Genomic DNA, 17395 nt, shown 5'->3' on the forward strand with positions numbered 1-17395 from the left:
ACCACCAATCTGCTTTTAGAATTTCTATAAATTCACCTTTTCTGGATATTCCCTACAAGTGGAATCACAAGATATGTGGCCTTGTACGTCTGGCTGCTTTCACTTAATATGTTTTCCAAATCCGTCTACGTTGTACCATGGATCATTCCATTGTATGAATATATAATAGTTATCTATCATAAACTGATGGGCATTGGGGTTGTTTTCACCTTTTGGTTATTGTGAGCAATGCTGTTATAAACATGTATGTGTAAGTATCTGAGTACTTGCTTTCAATTTTTTGGGGCATACACCTAGGAGTGGAATTGCTGGGTCATATGGGGCTTTCCTGGACAGGAAAGAATCTGCCTGCAATGCAGAAGACCTGGGTTCTATCCCTGAGTCGGGAAGATTTCCTGGAGAAGGGAATGGTTACCCATTCTAGTATTCTTGCCAGGAGAATCCCATGGACAGAGGAGTCTGGCGGGCTACAGTTCAAGGGGTGGCAAAGAATTGGATATGACTGAGCGACTAACACTTTTTTTCCCCCAATTTCATGATAATTCTACATTTAACTGTTTTGTGGAACTGCCATACTGTTTTTCACAGCAGCTGTGCCATTTTACATTTCTGCTGATAAGGGGAGGGTTCCATCACATCCTTTTTTATTTCTGATGAAAACCATCTACATTTCTTTCACTCCTTCGATGTCTTCCTTTGCCAGAGTTTCCCTCCCTCCAAGATGATATCTGAATATTCCTTTCCGCGTTTTGCCATGCCATATCATCAAGAGGTTTATCTTGATTAAACTGAATGGATTTAATGTGGGCAAGGATGATTTTATTTATTGATTTATCAAACAAACACTTTTTTAACACCATACTCCAGGCACTTTACTAAAAGTGTTACAAACATTATTTCTATCAATTCTTCTAACACTGCCAAGGAATTATTATTTTTGCCACTGTGAAGATGACAAAAATGAGGCATAGAGAGGCTAAGGAGCTTGTCCAAGACCACACAATGAGATATATAATAATGCCAGACAAAACCTAAGTGATTCCAAGTGTGATAAGATCAGGGGTGGGGTGGGGGGTGGTTATTTTGAGCCACTCGCTTGACATAGCAATGCTTTTGTCCTTTGTTATTCAGTTGCTAGGTCATGTCCAACTCTTTCATGACCCCTTGGACTGTAGCATGCCAGGCTCTTCTATAAGTACTTTTTTGTTGTAAGTCTTAATTATAGCATTTTCACCTGCAATGACAAATTTAACTCTTGGTTTCCTTACGGATACTTGGTGTAGAGGAAGATAAGCAAAAATCTTACCATGAATTATTTAGCCGACTACAATTGAGAGGAATCTTCCAAGCTACAAATTAGGATTTGCTCCTTGCATGAGTGCTAAGTCACTTTAGTCATGTCCAACTCTGTGCAACCCTATGGACTGTAGCCTGCCAGGCTCCTCTGTCCATGGGATTCTCCAGATAAGAATGATGGAGTCGGTTGCCTTGCCCTCCTCCAGGGGATCTTCCCGACCCAGGGATCGAACCTATGTCTCTTACATCTAACCTGCATTGGCAGGTGGGTTCTTTCCAACTAGCACCACTTGGGAAGCCCTTGTTCCATTCCAATTATAGCCCAGTGTTTCCAAGAATCCCATACAAATTCAGTGATGTACAGTCTGCTGAGAGTAGTCGTGGGAAATGAGCCACACCTCAGTCCACTGGGTTGTGTGACTCGACCCTCAGGACACAGGATGTACATTTCATTTAAATGGAGCTGGTGAAATAAGAAGAGAGCGCCTGAAGGGAACATGTGCTTGAACTCACTGCTATGAACTGGGTTGAGAAAGAGGTGCATCTGATTATGTCCCATTCCCTGTGGAGTCCAGCCATCCTACTCCTTTCCAGGTCTAAGGGGATGGCAAAGAAAGCAACTTTCTATATTGCTTCTTAATAATTTTTAAGCATATGGACAAGTTTAAGCCTCTCTCATTTGCTCTTTGATAATTCTGCTGTGTGCAGATTCTGAGAAGTACAATGTATTTGGAATATTCATTAGTATTTTCCAATTCAACTCTTGTTTAAGTTAAAAATGTCTAAAAAGCATTTGCTCTGGTTAAAAACATGGCATCAATACAGCAGTGTGAAATTTATATTAGCATGGAATATTTTAAAGAATTTAACTTTACTTAATTTTATAAAGCTTTTCCAAAGGTTCTTCCATTCATTAGAATTTCACATCTTAATATGTTGTATTTAAAATAAACTTATTTTAGAATGGGCTTCCCTGGTGGCCCAGAGGTAAAGATCTGCCTACCAATGCAAGAGACATGTGTTCGATTCCTCTGTCAGGAAGATCCTTGGAGAAGGGAAGGGCAACCCACTCCAGTATTCTTGCCTGAAGGATTTCATGGACAGAGGAGCCTGGTGGGCTACAGTCCATGGGGCCACATAGAGAATAGTTTTAGATTCACAGGCAAGTTGTGAAGATTTACACAGTTCCCATAGGCTCACACCCAGTTTCCCCACTGACATCAGATAGTAATATGGTACATTTGTCACAATTTATGAATCTATATTGAGACATTGTTATTAACCAAAATACTTATCATGTTCAGATTTCTTCTGTTTTTACCACATGGCCTTTTTCTTTTCCAGGATGCTGCTGAAATTATACAGTAGTTGAAACTAGTTCAGAGTGATTTCAGGAAAGTATATATGCCAGATTTGTCTTCTCAGTTCTTTAGCACCTGCAGAAACTTCCAGTTTCCCCAGGGTAGGAAGGAATGGGCACCTACAGAAGATGCATTCCTCCCATCTTGGGTTGGCCCACTGTCAAGCCCGTTGCAGTGGCTGAGGTTTGGTGGCACAATCGGGAGACCTCCCTGTACAGAGGGAGTTCAGGGGGCTAATCCCTGAACTGGGGGTTCAGGAGGCTAATCCCCTGCCCTGTTCTGACCTGGCAGTGGGAGGAGGGAGCATTAAAAGGCTCAGTGTCCTGGGGTTCACTGGTAAAACATATTTACCCTCCCCAGCTTCAGAGGCAAGCCTGATTGATCTAAGGCAGGTCTCAGACATAAGTAATCCACCAGAACCAGCAACAAACTTGTTAAAACACAAACTTTTGGCCCTCTAGAGTTTCAAATTCAGTAGGCATGAGTGAGGCCCAAGAATCTGTGTCTCTGACAGGTCCCAGGAGCTGTTTCTGCCAGTTGGTCGGGGTGAGAGTGTATGCGTCACACTTTGAGGCCCTTTCCTAAGCCATGGCATTCCTAAGTTCTTGGCATTACCCTGGTGACTGCTAGTCTAGGGCTGGGCAGGTGACCTAACCCAGTGGTTCTCTGCTCTGGCTGTCCATTAGAATCAGCTGGGAGCTTCCAAAAATGACCTCCAGCTGGGCCCCACCCCCGACTAATAAACATTTCTAGTGAAAAGGCCTAGGTATTGCAGTTTCAACAATAAAATAGCAAATAAATAATATATCATCATCAATTAATAAATAAGTGACACAGCACTCTTGGTGATTTTAACTTGCAGCAGTACTGAGAACCACTGATCTGCTTGAAAGCAATTCATATTCCTTTCAGAGAATATGAAGGGAGGGATCTCATTTTCTTGCTGAACATGGGAAAGGAAACAGGCAGCTCTGTGGCCTCTGACAGCCGTCTCGTCACCATGAAGGGAGCCAGGCTCAGGAGGAAGCCAACACAGGGGAAGGCAGAATACAGTGTGGAAAGAACCTGGGACCTTGGTGACATCCCAGAGCAGTTTATCTTACTATTCTGGGAGTCTGTCCTACCTCTGGACTTCCAGTTATTTGAGATAATGCATTTCCTCATTTCTAAAGCCAACTTAATGTCATGGTTTTCAGCTACTCGCTGTCAAAAAGATACCACCAGAGAAATGGTCACCAGTAGCCATAATAAATAGTGCACACTTTTTTTTTTTTTTACTTAATTTAGGTGCTAGGTCTTCATTGTTGGATGGGCTTTTGTCTAGTGGCGCTGAGCAGAGGCTACTCTCTAGCTGCAGTGTGTGGGCTTCTCATTGCAGAGCACGGGCTCTATGGCACTCCGGCTTCAGCAGTTGCAGCTCCTGGGGTGTAGAGCACAGACTCAGCCGTTGCGGCACACAGGCTTAGTTGTTCTGTGGCATGTAGGATCTTCCCAGAGCTGGGATCGAATGTACTAGTTCCCTGACCAGGGATTGAACCTGGGCCCCCTGTGTTAGGAGTGTTGAGAGTGCTAAGTCTTAGCCACTGGACCACCAGGGAAGTCCTAAAATATATATATATTTTTAAAAATATATTGTTTTTCCTACTTAAATCTTTAGTTCTTCCATGTGCTGGTCATTGGCTTGTTGGTGTTAAGTACAGTCCCTGCCATCCTGTGTGCTGGTCAGTTGGAGGTGGCTGGGATCCTGTGAATTGCATCTCCCACACTCCCTTGCCAGCTGGCCCAGTTAAATGCTGCCAGTGGGAAACACTGGTGGGAAAACAGATGAAATGAGGGAAGGAGAGACCCTCCATTTTTAAAAAAGCTTCTGACAGTGGCTGGCAGTGGCCTTCAGTAGTTCCAGCAATAGCATCCCTGGCTGGGACAGTGGCCAGTGCCAACAGCATCAGCAGCTTTCTGCAGTGTTAGATGCCAGATACTCCTGGGCTCTGAAAACATTGCCATCTCTCTGCTTCATCTTCAGCCTTTGGAGTGGTCCAAGACTTCTCTCAGATGCTTATCTCTAGGTTATCACATCTTCCCCTTTTGGTTGCTCCAACCTTTCCATACTTTTGTAACTCATTCCTTAGGTTAAATTCCCTCCACATGAAATACCTAGAATGGTTTCTGTTTTCCCAGCTGGACATTGACTGATACGTGTAATCTCAGTTCCCACACTGGATTCACAACCACACCTCTTAATTTGACTGCCAAGTTGTAACTCCAAAAAAAAACCCTGCCACAACTGGTCCAGACTGCCATCATTTCCCAACTGGATTACTGCAACAGCCTTCTCTTGGGGCTTCCACTTGCCCCACATCAATCCATGCTCTCCACAGAAGCTGGAGCAATTTTCCTTCCTAAATAAGGTGGCATCACTCTGCTTTGTAAAATCTCTGCACTTAAAATCCAAACTCATTAACGTGGCCCAGGAACCAGTTCATTGTTCCTCATCTTCACCCACCGTGATCCAGTCACACAACTTTTTTGCTGTTCTTGAAACAAGCCAAGCTCTCTTTTCTACCTTAGTAATGCTGCATATGCAGTATCTTCACCTTGGAATACACTTTTCCCTACCCTCCAGAAAGGAAGCTTCTCATCACTTCCTCCATGTTATTTCTTCCAAAAGGCCTTCTTTATCACCCAAACAAGAGGAGGCATCGCCCATCTCAGCTTCCTGTTTATTTCCTTTTTGGTGCCTATCAAAACTAGACTTTTTTTGGTTTGAATCTGTTTTACTCTATTCCTCCCAGGAGTCTGAGGGCAGGAATGGATTCACCACAGCAACTCTAAGTGCCAAAAACAATGCCTGACACAAGTCAGATGTTCACCATACCCTGAATGAATGCACTGCATACTTAACTGTTTCTATATTCATGCACAGAACTCAAGGAAATCTGATTTTCTCAATATATGTATATACATATATAGCCACATATATTTAAACCTAACTTCATTGCTTGATTTATGTGATTGGAATCTTTCCTGTCAGGCTGGTTTACTCCCCACCTTCCTCAAACTTTCTCCAAACTCCCCCAGCAGCAGCAGGTGTTTGACATCTGGCAAAAAGGAGACAAACTGAAAGTGCATACGCAGGCAATTTATAGAGGATAAGAACTGTTCAGAGGCTTCTTGCCTCTAGAACACTGATAGGCTTCGAGAATGATCCGGGAATTCCTGGTGGCATATTGCCATCTTCCCACTAAACATGAGGTGAATAGTAGCTGTGTGGCATGTCACATCAGAGGCCAGAAGAGCCAGGGAGAGGAAACAACTCTGGAGTTAGGATGGCTGGTCCCAGCATCCGAGGGGTGCCTCAAGGGCCGAGGTAACTAGACTGACGAGGACAGGGAGATGGACGAGATGGATGGAGGCACCTGGACATTAGCTGCAGGGATCAGCCTTCAACTGATGGTGTGAGTGGTTCTGAAGTCATAAGGAGTTCGGGCATATGTGGGAAGGGTTGTATAGCACTGGGGACTTGCAGGCGAATCCAGAGTAGTAGTGAATCTCAAAGGAGTGAGCGTATCAGAATTCGCTGGGGAACTTTTGTTCATTGAAATATACTTGATTTACAATGCTGCTTTAGTTGTTGGTGTACAGCAAAGTGACTCAGACATATATCTATTCTTTTTCAGATTCTTTGCATTATACATTATTACAAAATATTGAATATAGTTCCCTGTGCTATACAGTAGATCCTTGTTATTTGTTTTTTATATAGTAGACACCTGTGGAACTTTTCCACACTCTCAACCTTGATCCATGCCCATATTATTGAAACATATTAATGTTGGTTGCTCGGTCATGTCTGACTCTGTGCAACCCCTGTGGACTGTACCCCGTCAGGCTCCTCTGTCCATGGAATTCTCTAGGCAAGAATACTGGAGTGGGTAGCCATTCCCTTCTCCAGGCAATCTTCCCGACCCAGGAATCAAACCTGGGTCTCTTGCAATGCAGACAGATTCCCCACTGAACCCTAAATCCCTCCATATCCCTCTCCTGCTCGCATCACCATGGAGCAAACCTGTCACTGCAGGAGTGTGTCTTGTCTCCTCAGTGAGTTTTGGGGGGAATACCCTGGTTTTGTTAGGCCTGAAGCTGATACAATTTTAGGGGCCCTCTTTAAGAACAAATAAATTAAAAGTCACCCCAGTGCCACAGACCTGCCTCTTTCTTGTTAATAACCATGTATTATTTCACTGTATGAATGCACTGTAATTGATTTATCCGTTTCCCAACTGACTGAGCCACAGGTATGTCCAGCCTCTTGCTATTACATGCAGCACTGTCATGAGTACCTTTGTACCCAAATCTATTCCCACACTCGGGAGCATATCTGTGGAGCAAATTACTAGGAGTAAAAATCACTGGGTGAAAGGTTTGCACACGTGTAATTTTTATAAATACTATCAAGTTACCCTCTATAAAAATTGTTCCAGTTTACACTCTTACCAGCAGGATATGAGGGTTACTGTTTACATAATTGCAAATATTATTTTTGTTTAATCTGATAGATACAAAAGTATCTCTTTCACTCCTCTTTTTTTTTTTTTAACCAAAGGGAAGTTTGAGTACTTTTTTACATGTTTGAGCAACATATGTGGGTGGCTTGCTTGGTGAACTGTTCCTATCTTTTGCCCATTTTTTTTTTTTTTTTTTCACATTAGACCGATAGTCCCGTTCATTTTTTTAGGAAAAGCCTTTATATTTTCAGGAAATCAGTCATGTCATAGCTAATATGCAAATACTTTCCCAGGTTTTCTTCTACTTTTGACTTGGCTTATGGGTGCTTTGTCATCAGAGGTGTTTTTTCTTTTTTTTCAGTGTCATCAAATTTAACCTCCCAAGAGGGAGCTATTTTAGCTATTCTGGTAGGGAAGGCTACTCTAGCAAGGTGGCACTTGAGCTGAAACCTAAATTTCATGCAGAGAGCAAGAGACAGAGCCCTGGTCAGAAGGCTCTCAGGCAGGAACGTGCTTGGTGTATTAGCAATGAAAGGAGTCCCAGTAAACTGAACTGAAGGAGGAAAGAGCACACAGTGAAGTTCAAGAACAAGACAGGCCCAGACAGTGATGGCTGTGAAGGCCAGGGAAGGAAGTGTGGCTCAGCTTTAGGGCCCAGAAGGGAAAACCAATAGAAAAAATGATAGGAAGGCAATTTTAAATTCTACATTATTAGATGAACATTCTAATAATTATCACTGTCCACTGTGGAATCGGCTCCAGGAATATTCATGGGTGAGTTTCCTGTCCCCGGAATTTTTCAGACATAAGTGTAACACACCTAGATGCAAACACTGTAGAGCAAATTTAAGTATTAGATGGGAGTTTGACTAGGTGACATTCATTGTATAGACCCTTGCTTTGTTTTTTTTAATTATTTATTTTAATTGGAGGCTAATCTCTTTACAATATTGTAGTGGCTTTTGTCATACATTGACATGAATCAGCCCCGGGTGTACATGTGTCCCCCATCCTGAATCTCCCTCCCACCTCCCTCCTCATCCCATCCTTCAGGGTTGTCCCAGTGCCCGGGCTTTGAGTGCCCTGTTTCATGCATCAAACTTGGACTGGTCATCTATTTCACATATGGCAATATACATGTTTCAGTGCTATTCTCTCAAATCATCCCACCCTCGCCTTCTCCCATGGAGTCCAAAAGTCTGTTCTTTATATCTGTGTCTCTTTTGCTGTCTCGCATATAGGGTCATCATTACCATCTTTCCAAACTCCATATATATGCGTTAATATACTGTATTGGTGTTTTTCTTTCTGACTTCTTTTGACTTTTCTCATGACTTCTCTCTCTTCCTGTTTTCTTAAATCCTCCTTCCTTCCTTCTTTCCTCCCTTTTTCTTTCTTCCTTCCTTTCTCTTTCTCCTTTTCTTCTTTCCTTTCTTTCTCTTCTACTTCCTTTCCTTCCTCCCTTCTTTCTTTCCATTATCTTCTCCCAGGTGACAGTACTGCCAATGGTTTATTCTTGGCTCCACTGGTAGCATTAAAGGCCACACTGACAAATCACTTTCTATTTCCAGTGACACCTGTTTACAGTTATGCCTCATATGCACCTACTGGAACTCTCTTTGACCCAGGAGCCCCTGAGGACAAGAAACACATCTTTTCCTTCCTGTGCAGAGACATGGACCTGCTCAGTGCTCAGTAAACGGGATATTACTAGGCCTTCATAGGCTATGTCTGCAAAATGACTAAGTGCAGATTGTATACTTTCCTCCTGATGGTTGAGATCTGCGAACAAGGAGGACAAAGATAGGCTTGAGAAGTCAAGGCATGAAACAGATTTGAGAGCCTTCCCTATAAACGAGGTAAAGCCACAATTATGGATGGGATCGCTAAGTCAGAATGCCAGAAGGTATGGAAGGGTAAGAAAAGAGAGAAGACACCCCTGAGATTTCTAGCCTAGGAACACCTTCAAAGTTTTAGGCAGACGATGTCACATAACACCAGATTTGGAGAGAGGCCAGGATAGGAGGTAACACTGGGATGAGAAAGAATAAAGGTAAAAGAGGGTGGAGAAGGCTGCTCTCAGAACCTGGCACCAGAACTGAGGCACCCCCGTGGCGGCCATAGAGGAAGAGGGCTCAGAGGCGTTTACACTAGGCCAGTGCCTCCGCTCAGAAGACCAGAAACCACTAAGGCCTTTACATATTTCGCTTAGTTTAATTTCACAGCAGCTCTGCAAATTAAAAATTATTATTCCTGTTTTATAGTTGGGGAAACTGAGGTTCAGAAAAGTGACTTTCCCAAAGTCACACAGTTGGTGAGTGATGGAGCTGGGATTTATGCCCAGTTTGATTACCAGACCTCACTCCTTCCAAACCATCCAAATAGAAGTGAGTTTCCTCTACTACTGCAAGTCATTGTCTAGACAGCCCAAGAAGAGTCCAGGAGGTCTCCAAGTGAGGGTAGGAGGTGCCCTCCACCAGGGGAAGCTGGGCTGGCAGATGTGCTCTGCTCTCGGCAAAAAGAAAAGAAGAATGCAGTTTCCACCATGTTCTCAGCTTCTCTCTACAACCAGGTCAACAATATGTTCATTCTAGAGCTGTGTTTAATCCAAATAAAGCTTAGTGTTTCCTCAAAGGAAGACAGAAACATGCTTCGTTTAGAGTCACTGCTTTCTTTCCAATTTCTTATTCCCCTGGCGTCACATTTTCGCGAAACATCTCTCATCCATACACAGCAACCAATGCAAATTTGGAATTGGGATCCTACACAGAGGGAGAACACCCACTAGGAAAATAACCCCCCAAATCCTTTTTTATTACATGGATTTAGTTGGAGATGGGAGTGGTCCTGCTTCCAAGACCCTGCAGTACAATTAGGCACACTGGCATAAAGCATCCTAAATTATATGATTTACTAATAACTTACTTTATAAAATCTAGTTTAGCCTGGTCATAAGACAATTGCCTCATGTATAAAATTACCTAGAATCTAGTACATTTTTTGAGTTGCTCCAATTTTTTTAGCTCACAATTATTATTATCTGTCCTTTGACACTGATTTTAATAATAGACAGTTCACTGAACCCAGGGGTTTGGAACTTTGGTGGCACAGGTCCTTTCAATGAGCCTTGATACTTGGTTAAGGAATGTGTGATATCTCATGCAAGCAGGTTTCCTTAAGACAAACCACTGTTGAAAACAAGTTAGAAGTTTTTGTCTTTAATTTCTGTTTTAGACATGTTATAAACATGCAAATTTATTTCCCAGTTGATTCAATCTGCCATCTCTAAATCTTTAGGGAGAATTACAGAAATGGAGATAAAGTCTTGGTAATTTATTCAATTTTATCACTTCTACTGATCCCATAAAAAGACTCCATCTGTCAAATTATACTTTAAAAAAAAACACACACACAAAAATCCTTTTATAATTTTCTTTATATGGGTATGTTGAAAACGAGTAGTTTAAGTATCTGTGTCATGAAAACTATTGACGTTCCAATAAAATCTGTTCTTTCTAAATTATCTGTTCTTTAGCCTGTTTTGAGAGGAAACTTCAGCTTCTATCATTTGTTTATAATTTGCTTGTGCAGCTTTGGATTTATTGCTTTGGGTGAATATATTATGGCATGTTTGGGAAGCATAGAATAAAATATTCTTATGTTAACACATTCTGTGATTTGGATGCCAATCTATAATCAGTACATCTTTCTTTTTAAAATTTCTGCTGCCTTGGTTTTATTGAAAGCACAAATAGTGAGCATTAAAAAAGAGAGAGAGAAACCTAGCTGAATCCCATCTTTTACCATATATTTTAAACCTTGTTTCTGTAATCACAGGCTGTGTGCATACCAATGTACCTGAACATCTGAGCCCCATTAGAAACACCCCAACCCCACTAGCAGGAATTTTCTGATTTCTAATCTCAATTGGACCTTCCTTGTATTAATCTTTGGTCAGCTTTCTCATCTTCTCAATGACTGTTTCAGAACTTCACTTTTCTCTTAAGGCCCCACCTAGGACTGTAAGACAAAACACAGAATACCCAATTAAAATGGAATTCCAAATTCTCTTCCTCCTCCTCGTAGCCAACTCTGTCTCATGGTAAATCTGAAGTCATTAGCAGGAACTCCCTCAACTTCCTGTCATCTCCTCTTTGGACTTACCTACTTTAAGACACACCTTCACCTCTCTCTCTCCCACCCCAGTGAATTGCTAGTCAAGATCACCCTCCTGGGAATTCCCTGGTGGTCCAGTGGTTTAGGACTCAGTGCGTCTATTTCTGGGGGTCCAGGTTCGATCCCTGGTTGTGGAACTAAGACCCTGCAAGCTGCACAACACAAACAACAACAACAAAAATGACCACTCTCCTTCCCCAACCATCTCCCATCTCCCCATCTCCAATGTGAGGGGTCCTGACCCTAAAGAGCTGAGCCAGCAGCTGTCCTACAGGACGAAGGCATCTTACAGAGCCCAGCACCGGATGCCTGTGTTTAATGGAGAAGCAGGTTAGAAACTCTGAGGGCCAGAAGCTAGTCTGGCTGAACTGTATTTACAGCTCATATAGAAAAGAAATCTGATGGTTTCTCTAGGTTCAACATCAACCTTAAACACTTACATGGCATTATCAATAATGTTTGTGATGCTGGAAAAAAACTTTCTGAACTATCAATTTTTGAAAGTTTAAACTATACTAGTAGAGAAGGCAATGGCACCCCACTCCAGTACTCTTGCCTGGAAAATCCCATGAGTGGAGGAGCCTGGTGGGCTGCAGTCCATGGGGTCACGAAGAGTCGGACACGACTGAGTGACTTGACTTTCACTTTTCACTTTCAAGCATTGGAGAAGGAAATGGCAACCCACTCCAGTGTTCTTGTCTGGAGAATCTTAGGGATGGGGGAGCCTGGTTGGCTGCCGTCTATGGGGTCGCACAGAGTCAGACATGACTGAAGCGACTTAGCAGCAGCAGCAGAGGAAAGAGTGAATTACCTTTCTATTTATTCTATGGAAAATGATTATTACAAAAACATTGTCACATTCAGTTCAGTCACTCAGTCGTGTCTGACTCTTTGTGATCCCACAGACTGCAGCACGCCAGGCCTCCCTGTCCATCACCAACTCCCAGAGTGTACTCAAAGTCATGTCCATTGAGTCGGTGATGCCATCCAACCTTCTCATCCTCTGTCGTCCCCTTTTCCTCCTGCCTTCAATCTTTCCCAGCATCAGGATCTTTTCCAGTGAGTTAGTTCTTTGCATCAGGCGGCCAAAGTAATGGAGTTTCAACTTCAACATCAATCCTTCCAATGAATATTCAGTAGTGATCAAAACCTATCATATCAAAAATTTAGAGGAAACGTACTCTAGAGGCATTTAAAAGAATTTTTTAAATTATATGACCTTCTAGATTTTGTGATATCTGTGGTAGTTAACCTAAAAATATTGTAATTGTCAATTCTTTTCTCATTCTAAATAAATATTTGTTCTTGTAACTTATTTTGTATTTATAACTTCATACTTCCAACGAAATTTATGATTTTGTAAAGATGGTCCCCACTATTCTGTGGACCTCAAGGTTCCATCTATACCTGGATCCATCCCTGTGTGGAGGAGCCCCAGACGAGGAAGTGTAACTGAGTCATCATCAATCAAGGTGAAAAATTCACAGAGCCCACAGGTGGGAAGGGGAACAGACAAAAGATCTAGAAAATCCCTTGAGAGAAACAAGCAGCAAATCTGATAAATTCCAAAAGGGAAAGGCAGCCAGAAACTGCCTTTGCCAGTTCTTGACACATTCCTGGAGTTCTCCCTGACACGTCAGGGTCAGTTTGAGAGACATGGCTCCTCTTCCTTGACTCAGGCTTCAAGTCACATTCTTCAGAATTCCTTCCCTCCTTGCCTGGTCTCATCTATTCCCACGTGTCTAATCAGCATCTAGAATCTAATGGCTGTCAGCTTTCTGTCTCTCAGTCTCGCCTCTCTCAAGCTTCACTCTCACAAGGAACTCCTCTGAGCATGTTCCCAGCTCACAGAGGCCCCTTGAGCTCCCATTTTGAGAGTGTGTTCCTGATTTCTGGCCATAGTCAGTTGGGTCATGACAGTCATCTGACCCATGCTGGGCCAGTCAGAATCTCCTTTTCTAACAATTGGGAGAAAGACAGCAAAAGAGTCATTGACTTTCCTTCTCCAGAGAGCTGGTGAAAAGGGTAGGGGCAAGCCTCTCCCATAGCAGAGGACCAAGAGACCAGCACGCAGGGAAAGAAAGAGCTGATGCTCAAGAAGAAGCAGGGAGCATCCCTAGTGAGAGCGGTTGCCCAGCTTTCTAGGTCTTTGTGTCAGGAACCCCAGGACGCCATTGACAAGACACCTCCGTATTCCCATAACACATTTCCCATTTTAGCTTCAGAGTGTGAACTGATTTCTGATACTTTAACAAGAAAGCTATTTATAACTAGCTGTTACGTTAGAGCTGTTACAGCCTCTAGGTCATTCCACGAACTCAGATTAATCAACTCAAATGCATTAACAAAGAGAATTCTCCTTTCCAAACAGAGGAAATCTTGTAGGACTCATTTCAGGACACTTACAAATTTTTTTTCTAGGTAGAATTTTTGAAGATAATATGATTTGAGAAAACTTTATTGTTAAATATCATATCAGCTTTACTACAGTCATTTGGATCACAGGCCAGCTGTTTCCTTGTAGACATATGCTGCTGCTGCTGCTAAGTCACTTCAGTTGTGTCCGACTCTGTGCGACCCCTAGACAGCAGCCCACCAGGCTCTGCCATCCCTGGGATTCTCCAGGCAAGAACACTGGAGTGGGTTGCCATTTCCTTCTCCAATGCATGAAAGTGGAAAGTGAAAGTGAAGTTGCTCAGTCTCGGCCCCATGGACTGCAGCCCACCAGGCTCCTCCATCCATGGGATTTTCCAGGCAAGAGTACTGGAGTGGGGTGCCATTGCCTTCTTCCAAAACATAGTACATCTTAAAAAACTTAAGAATGTGCAGGAAAACAGACTTCCATAAGTGTAAAATGTGTAGTAAAATTGTTACTCTCAAAAATTTTCAGGGATGAGAAACATTTAAAATATTTGTTACAAGATGTCTATGCTAGAATAGTTAATTGCAGCATTGTCTACAAACTGGAAACAATCTCAATGTCCAAAAACAGGATGTTGGTTAAGTTATAGGATTCTATGTAGCTATTAAAAATGATGATGCAGGTTTATAATTGTAACAGAAGGGACAAGTGCCAGTTAGATGGAACCACATCTCTGGTGTAAATGTGTCAGCCAGGAGGTACCACTGCACCAAGTTCATAAATTGGCTGAAGAGTCTTTCAGATGTTCCTGACTTTCCAAGCCCTTTGGTTCTCAGGCATCTGCCCCAATTATTGTTTGAGTCAGTTTTCTGTTTATGTAGGCACGTTCTGAAGTTTAAATGCATTTTTTTTTACTCTTGGCCAAAAATTTAGAAGATGCCATGAACTCATTTTAAACTTGTATAAATATATGAAAGAGAAAAAAAAGGAAGATTTTTTTCTAATCTCACTTTTTAAAAAATTGAAGTATAGTTGATTTACAATATTGTGTTAGTTTCTGGCACAAAGTGTCAATCCCATGTTTGTAACATAAGTATGAAAATAAATAAATTCTGTGTGAATCTGAAAATTCAAATGATGATTGTCAAAATATAAATGGCAATGCTTTTCTTTGGGTGATGGGTGAATTATTTGAATTTCTATACTTTTGTATTATCTCACTTCATCTTGTTTTTCACAATGCATACATGTTATCTTCATATTTAGAACCAATAGTAGTAGTGTTCATTTTGAAAAATCTCTTTACATCTGAATGGTAGAATCAAAGAAGTTTGACGTAGAAGGGACAGTAGAGGCTTCCCTAGTCTAACTCTCACTGGTACCCACTCCTACCACCAGTGCTGGGATCTTTTCTGGAGGTTTCTAACAGCCAATGATCCATTTCCTCTGTTTAGAAAGGGAATAGAATTTAGAGAAAGATGGACCCCTTTGGGCACTAGGGTACGGTGAGATTCGAAGAACATGGCTGTATCCTCATGCTAAAGTGCTCTATGTGAGGCAGGGAGAGTACCATGAGTTCTCCCTAAAAGGAGTAGGGAGAAGTTCACAGAGAAAGGTGAGGAGAGAGGGCACTTGCAAGATGGAGAGAGGTGGGGCCACCACCCCCACCTTGAGGGGCTGACTGGAGGTCCTTGCACCTAGTACACCACGGGACCCTTTATTGGGTCATTCTCCTGTGATGTCAACAGCTCCTTCCTTGTCTCTTGTGTTTTGCCTTCTCTCACTCTAATTTGTTTTGAAAATCAAAGAGTAAGTTGTGCATCTGAATTCACATGCTGCAAAACAGACAGCAGAACTTTCAGTTCTGCTGACTCAGCAGGCACAGAGAGTCAGCAATAACCATGAGAAAGGAACTCAGTGAACTCTTGGGCACACCTTGGGACATGAACCTGGTGGGAATGGAGAGACGAGGACAAGTCAACCTCACTCCACAGGCAGAGCCTCTGAGACATCTGGGTCACATGAGGCATGATTTTTCAGCTCTCTTTTTGCCTCCTAGGAACTCAAAATCTGCTCCTGTATGTCACATTCCTTTGATCCTACTCTGTACCAAGGCAGAGTCAGTTTGATCTGTGTTCCAAATGAAAAATAAAGGAAAGATAATACCCTTGAAATATCAAACCAAAGTAATTTTCATTTCTCATAAGTGATGTTGTCCTACAACCCCTCACTCATTGAAATCAATGGGTTTGAGTACTTCTGGGAAAGGCTGAATATTCAATTAAAACAAAGTCATTACTCAGCTTAGACTGTCAAACCAAACTTGTTAAGTGCACAGCAAGATAATTCCAGGTTTTATTAAGAGGAAAAATGATCTTACCTAAATTCTAAAACTTTCCTTTTTCAACACCCATGTAAGAGCAAAGCTGGGGGTCTGAGCACAGAGCTTTACTGGTAAGCTGTGGTCTTTACATTGGCCTGTGTGCACCCCTGGAGTGGGGGGCCATGAAGACTAAGGGAAGAATTTTAAGGGAACAGTTTTGGGAACTGTCAACTTCCAAGTGACTTCTTTCCTAAAATGAACCTGCCTTTAGAATTGGCAGATTAACCTGCCTTTTCAAATTGTTCTCCTCCTTTACAAAAGAAAATCATACCTTTCACCATCTAGAATCCTAAAATAGTTTATTGCCTCAGGATGCAAAACTCTCTAGGTCACCAAATGACTGGACAGTTGGAGAATGCATGCCCCAAAGGAGAGTTCTTTGAGAGTAGCGTCAGGTGAATTCACAGTAAAATCCTGAGGGTCACTGAGTCTTATTTCATCCAGACTGTAGAGTTATAGACAGCTCACTGCCTCATCTATTTGCATCTATGTATTAGAATTCAGAAGTGATATGGTTGCCATGAGGATGTATACTGAAACACTGACTTAAATTGAGAAATAAAATCAAGACTTGTTCTGACAGAAAGTATGGATGATCTGGCTTATTGGCTAGACAACAAAAACTGATTTTGCCAGTTAGGTTCTCCATGAATGTCTTCCAGATAGTAAATGAGCAAAATCTAATGTTCTAAGGTTTTGACATAAAAGTACATTTTAGAGTATGTAAGTAAAATACACCAGAGATTACATCTTTTGCTATTATCAAACTTACAATAAAAGAAATTTAGATATCAAGCTAAAAATGTTCAAGTTTCTCAGAACTCTTTTGAAAGTATTAAAGGAAAAAGTTTGCTAAAAGCCAGTGTAGAGAGGCAGGATAGGATGGACAGGCACTTTGGGTTAGACAAAAAGGTAAAGGAAGGAAAGAAGTGGTGAAGTCAGGAGGTCAGATGTTAAAGTGATGTAAAGGGTAAGAGGTCAGCTGTGAATGTGGGAGGTCCCCTCCACCCCTACCCAGGGGCAGACATACAGATCCAAGAGCCAATGGGTATAGGAAGAACTAGGAGTTAAGCAGATAAATTTGGGAGAATCCAGTGTTCTCCAGAAAATAGTAGGTCAGGAAGTTATCAAGCATCTTAGCCCCACAATAACATGAAATAACCACAGGGTTGTGAAAATGGTGGCAAAATACTGTTAGGTTGAGATCTTTCTGAAAGACCACCAATCTGGACTCACTGCAGTGGCTGTGTGGTGTGGAAGAAACTCCCACAGTTCCACACAACCTGTGATGGATGTACAAGGACTGTGTGTG

Source organism: Bison bison, unplaced genomic scaffold (assembly GCF_000754665.1).
Source record: "Bison bison bison isolate TAMUID 2011002044 unplaced genomic scaffold, Bison_UMD1.0 scf7180017864041, whole genome shotgun sequence".
NCBI classification, from domain to species: Eukaryota; Metazoa; Chordata; class Mammalia; order Artiodactyla; family Bovidae; genus Bison; species Bison bison.